This window comes from Phascolarctos cinereus, unplaced genomic scaffold, assembly GCF_003287225.1.
Source record: "Phascolarctos cinereus isolate Bilbo 61053 unplaced genomic scaffold, phaCin_HiC Scaffold_7;HRSCAF=346, whole genome shotgun sequence".
In the NCBI taxonomy this organism is placed as follows: Eukaryota; Metazoa; Chordata; class Mammalia; order Diprotodontia; family Phascolarctidae; genus Phascolarctos; species Phascolarctos cinereus.
The window spans coordinates 99,371,769-99,378,404 of NW_027556180.1; the positions used below are offsets into that span (position 1 = coordinate 99,371,769).

Genomic DNA, 6,636 nt, shown 5'->3' on the forward strand with positions numbered 1-6,636 from the left:
CAGAATGAATTAGGGAAAATAACCCCCAAATTTTCTGTATGTTAGAAACACTTAAAACGTTATCATACATGTTTAAAGAGAAGTACTATAGTAAAATATTTTTTATGGTTCAGTTAAACAAAAAAGCAGGAGTTGCTATCATAATTACAGATAAAACGATAGTAAAGTTTGATATACCTAAAAGGAACAAAAGGGGAAACAGAATCAACATTAATTATATGTGTATCATGTGGCATACATTTAAGTACTTAAAGGAAAATCTAAAGGAAACATAATATAAAAATGCCTAAATGGTTAGAGAATGCTTGCAGTAGACTTTAATAATCATTTTTAGATACCTAATGCTAACAGAAAGGTAAAGAAGAAAATTTAGGACCCAACACAACTTCAGGGGAAAATATGTCAGCACAACTGCTTCTTGCTCTGTGTCAACCAGCTGAGACCCGGACAACTCAGAAACCATGTCTAGGGACAGTTAGCATTGATCTTTGCAGCATTTATTTCTGTATGGGAGTGTTCCAACATAAGAAAGCAGAGATCTTTTCTAATGACCATGGAAACAGGGCCAACCAAAAATCACCACCTTTATTAACAGAACATTTAATCAGTGTTTCTGCAAAAAATCAAATTTCAATGAACCCCATCAACACCGTCTTTGATGCCAAATGCTTGATTAGTCACAGATTTGATGATGTAGTTGTACAGTCAGATATGAAGCACTGGCCTTTCACAGCAGTGAATGATGCAGGCAGGCCTAAAGTTCAAGTAGTTCAAGGAGACAAAAGTTTATATCCAGAAATATCTTCTATGATCTTGACAAGATAAAAAGAAAACACTGAAGCTTAGCTTGAGAAGGCTGTTATAAACCATGTTGCCACAGTACCAGCCTACTACAGTGATTCCCAATGTCAGGCCACCAATGATTCTGAAACAATGAGTGTTCTTAATGTGCTCTGAAACATCAATTAGTGAACTGCTCCTGCTATTGCTTATGGCTTGCACAAAAAGGTTGGTACCAAGACAAATGTGTTGATCTTTGTGCTTAAAAGTGACATTTTTATTGTCTCCACTCTTACGGTCTTGAAGATGATATCTTTTAATTCAAATCTAAAGCAGGGATGCTCACTTGGATGAGGAGGACTGTGACAATCCATGGTCAACCACTTCATTGTAGAACTCAAGCAAAATCAGAAGGACATCAGTGAGAACAATAGAGCTAAACATTGAATACACACCTCTTGGGAATATACAAAGTATACTCTCTCTTATAGGACCCAGGCCAGTATTGAAATTGACTCTATGAAGGTATTAAATTCTGTACCTTTATCACCTACACTTGTTTTGAATGGCTGAATGCCAATCTCTTCCAAAGCACACTGGACCCTGTGGAAAAGGCTATAAGGGATACCAAACTAGATAAATCACATATTTATGACATTGTGTTGATGGGTGGTTCCACCTATATCCTCCATAACAAGAAACTTCTGCAGGGCTTTTTCTGTAGCAAGAGGCTCAATAAGAGTATCAATCCTCATGAGGCTGTTGCCCTTGGTACAGATGAGCAGGCTACCATCTTGTCTGGAGAACAGTTAGAACTTGCTGCTTTTGGAGGTCACTCCTTTTTCCCTTGGGATTGAAACTGCTGGTCCTGCTCAGACAATTAGTCTGATGTGTTTATTCAGGTTTATGAAGGTTAAAGCACAATGACAAAGAATAACAATTTGCTTGGCAAGTCTGAACTCACAAGAATCTCCCCTCCTCCCCAGAGGAGTGTCAGATTAAAGTACACATCATGAAGTTATGTCACAAACTACCTCTTCACCTCCTACTCACACCTATCAAAATCCTGACTTTTTAAAAAGAATTCCAAACATCTCCCTGAAAGAAAGGTTCCTCTTATTAATGCAAATATTCCACCAGAATTAGTATATGCCTGAAAATCATGGAATACTACATTATAAAAAGATTTTATAGTATTTACTACTCAAAGGGCAATGGAGAGGCATGGAATAAGTGTGAGCTGATGGCAGCACACAATTAATAAGGAATTACAAACAAGAATGGTGATGGACATAAACCAAAATAGGTGTGATGAAAAAGAAGATGAAACTGGCCACAAGTTGAGAGTGAAGTATAGACAGCCTGAACCTTTCCCTGGCAACCTCACAGTGGCACGATAAAGTGGAAAAAAGTCAGAATATTGCACGGGCTATCTATTCTGTGCTTTGGGGAGAGCATGGACAAGAATTATTGATGAGATGCAGGTATGAATAGATTGTGGTATATACTGCTGGAGGGGAATACCTTCATTAATAAGAACACAGATTCATTTTTGTATTTGTGTCCCACAAATTCATGACAACAGAACCTCAAAAAGTATTTCAACAAACAGGGACTGTCTTTACCCAGGGAATTATTGTAGACCAAGACAGCAAAGTGTAGAACTGCTAACTGCATTGTAGTTAACCAAGCATGAAATCATTTGGCTGACTCCTTACAAGTCTACTTTTCTGATAAATGACAAAGTCAATAGTCAACTTAAAAATCAAGAATCCTTGATTAAAATTTTAGATGCTAAGGAATGATATTTTTCAAGTGGTCTTGGAAAACAACAATGTAGGTTGCAGATAGAAAGTTGCGGAAATACTTTCAAAGTTTATTTAAACAGGAATTCTTGGAGCTTCTATACTTTAAGATTTTATGTATAAAGCAGAACTGGCAGCTTTTCAGGAAGCTTCAAAGGAAATATTGTAATTTATATTCATTTTCCCCTAACAACTGTCTGTGTATTTTCAAATAAGTTCCAAAGGGTACTGAGAAGTACACTGAAGGAAGTATGCAAGTGTGTGAGCAGAATTAACTCTTCACTTATTCAAAGTGATAAGTTTAATTTTAATCTTAAGTGGTTAAGTAGGATTTTTGTAAGAGAAATGAGGAAAGTATTACTTGAAAGTTCCATTTTGAGGGACAGTTTTATATATCATGGTGAATCTTATGTCACACTAGTGAAAAAAGTAATAGAATTGAATGTTGTATTCACTAAGATATTTTTAATGAAGAATTGATCACATTTTAGAATTGCATATAATTTAGGATGTCATATTTTCCACTTATCTAGTATATATGTTGTTTCTATATAGTTCCAAGCATGCTGTATTTCCTATTATGCTTCCGGCTCCTAGTGGGCAGGAGATAATGGCTGTTGTTGATACTTTGTTAAGTTTAAGTTTGTTTTTCCATTTCTTTGCATCCTCACAGGTTTCAATGGCAAATGGAGTGTAGCAAGTGCTTTAAAAAAGACTTGGTAACTCAACCTCCCAAAATTGCAGCTACAATATGGCTATCCTCTGCTCTTCTCTAGTTTATTATCTTTATGATAGACTCCTTGCCAGACAGGGTTTGCCATTTTTTATGTTTAATCTGTCATTTATTTTTTTTAAAAATCAGCATATATTAAAGAAACTAGTAGTGTTCGCCTTTGGGGACACAAAATTGAAAACAAGCCAATACCTATCTTCAAGGAGTGTACATTCTATTAGACACTCAGAACCATGACACTGTGATTGGCTGCTTAAATATTCTCAATTTGCAAAAGCCAAGAGGTTCTATATGTCATCCTAGATTACACAGTTAGGTAAGGACACAGCTATTATTAAGGCTCTGTACTACATGTTCACAGTTTAGTTCATTTTCTAGTCTTTTTATTTGATATGACTTATGTTAAGCCCTGATTATACAACACATAATCAAGAAAAGCAGTCTCTGACTTCAAGCAGCTTACACTCTAATAAGACACGGCAACACAGATAGGGTAATTGTAGCTAGGAAGATGATTAGTCTTGTGACTGGAAGTTAGAAGGAATAGTGACTGAAAGAATAATTACTCCAGCAATGGTAGTTTTGTTGTGATTACTGTTCTTAGAACTAGATTTGGAGTGGGGGACAAGAGGAGAGGATAGTATGCAAAGAAGTAGCTTGAAATTTGCATGATTGGTCTGGTTCCAGGTAAGATAAATTGAAAACTCATTCATAATAAGGTCAGGATACCAAGAGTGTGATCTTGATGTACAGGTCAGATGCAAAAGTTGGAGCATAGGAAAAATGACATGGAGATGGAAAAGGAGGTAGTATTGGGTCAGAAGCCTAGGATTCCAGAGATAGGAATTTGAGCCACCAGTAGCTTGAGATATTATAAGCATTCTCATATCACAAAGAATAAACTAAGGTTCAGGGATAAGAAATTATTCGTTTAGGGCTACACAACTAATAAATGTCAAAGCTGAGGTCCAAATTCAGATCTCCAAGTTCAGGGCTTTTTGACTATACCATATAGTAGAAGAGTCCTTGAGACCTACTTCCAAATGAAGACATATACTTTAATATTAGGGTCATGGACACAATGCCCTGACCTCTCTAGACTAGTCTACTCCAGTTGGTGGAAGCATTAGCATTAGGGGAAATACTTTGAGGCATCTAGGCTATGCAGTAAATATTTAAGTACATTAGCGTCTTCTACTTTAGAGTGAGATAAGAGAGTAATTTGGGTTGTTCAGACTCAATAGCTAAAGTCATCCAAATTCTGATTCAATATAAAGCTTTTCATACCCTAGAATACATTCTTTCCTTACTCCTTTTTCCTTAGTAGTATTTTTTTTCCACTTACATGTAAAGATAGTTTTCAACATTCATTTTTCTAAAATTTTGAGTTCCAGATGTTTCTACCTCTCTCCCTTCCCTCTACCCTCTCCAAGACAGCAAGCAATCTGATACAGGTTATACATGTACAATTATGTTAAACATTTTCATATGAGCAATGTTGTGAAAGAAGAATCAGAACAAAAGGAAAAACCCATGAGAAAGAAAAAAAAACAAACAAAAAAAAGGAAAATAGTATACTTTGATCTTCATTCAGATGCTCTGTTTCTTCCTCTGGACGTGGTCAGCATATTCCATCATAAGTATTTTGGAATTGTCATGGCTCATTGTATTGCTGAGAAGAGCCAAGTATCATAGTTAATTATTGCACAATGTTGTTATTACTGTGTATAATGTTCTCCTGGTTCTGCTTACTTCGCTCAGCATTAGTTCATGTAATTCTTTCCAGGTTTTTCTGAAATCTGCCTGCTTGTCATTTCTTACGGCACAATAGTATTCCATTACATTCATTTATCAAGTTGTTCAGCCATTCTTCAGTTGATGGTCATCCCCTCAATTTCCAATTCTTTGTCACCACAAAAAAAAAGCTGCTTTTTGTACACATGGATGCTTTCCCCTTCTTGATCTCTTTGGGATAGAGACCTAGTAGTGATATTGCTAGATCAAAGGGTATGCACAGTTTGGTTACTCTTTGGGTGTAGCTCCAAATTGCTCTCTAGAATGGTTGGATCAGTTCATAATGCCATCAACAATGCATTGGTGTTCCAATTTTCTAACATTGTCTCTAACATTTATCATTTTCTTTTTCCCATATTAGCCAATCTGATAGTGTGAGGTGGTACCTAAGAGTTGCTTTAATTTGCATTCCTCTAATAAATAGTGATTTAGAGCATTTTTCAACAATATGACTTATAGATAGCTTTAATTTCATCTGAAAACTGCCTATTATATCATCTGACTGTTTATCAGTTCAGGAATGAGTTGTATTCTTATAAATATGACTTCATAAATTTAAATATATATATATTTCCTTATATAAATTTAAATTTTTCTTGTTCTGAATGGAATATTTTTCTATAAACTTCTCTTCCTTCCTCCATGATGTTCAATCTCTCCTTTGAAATCAAGTGAAAAAACCGCTTCCTATCTCCCTTAACACTTTTGGCTTCCATTTGTTGATTATCTTGATGTTTTTCCTATATATATTGCTTGTTCATATATGGTTATTTTGATGTCATCTTCCCCATTAGACTGTGAACTCCTTGAATTTTGGAACTGTTTTTTTTTCTTTCTTTTATCCCCAGAACTTACCACAGAGCCTAGCACACAGTAGGTATTTGACAAATATTTGGTGAATGATTCAATGACCTGTGTCACAGGTACTTTCTTTCCCTTAAAAAAAAAGTCTTCCACAGACTCAGGTGCTTTTTCAAACTATTGAAATTTTTTCTCTTATTGGTATTATCAGTGATCTACACCTCCTTCTTCTGTTCCCAACTTTATTCCCACAGTCTAGATTCCTCACTCATCATTAAACCTAAGCTGAACTGGATAAGGTTAACAATAACCTTCATATTGCCAAATCCAATGAATTATTTTAGATAATTAGACTCCTTAACTTCTTTTGCAGTTTTGAACACTGGCAAATACTCCCCACTTCAAAATTACTCTTTCCTTGGTTTCTTTGACTCTACATGTTTTGCTTTAAGCTCATTTCTTCGGTCCTTTTCTATTTCCTGTTCCATTTTCTCTCAAAGAATTAAGTGTGCCCACCAAGTGTCAGTCATTGGTTCGATGTTTACTCTTACCTATGCTCTTGCTGTTCTCTTTGCTTAGAAACCTTTTCAATCTTCTGCTTATTAAGAGAATAAGAGATTTGGGGTGTTGAGAGATCAGCTAGCCCATCTTCTTCATGGATCCTTTTACATTGCTGGACAAGTGATAACTATGTCCAACCCTTGCTCCCTCCCAGCTTCTACT

At 35.7% G+C, this 6,636-nt stretch overlaps 1 pseudogene; it reads left to right on the top strand.

The window, feature by feature from the left end:
* The first annotated feature begins 399 nt into the window (after positions 1 to 399).
* LOC110203278 (heat shock cognate 71 kDa protein pseudogene) lies at positions 400 to 1,796 on the top strand (annotated as a pseudogene).
* The last annotated feature ends 4,840 nt before the right edge of the window (positions 1,797 to 6,636 follow it).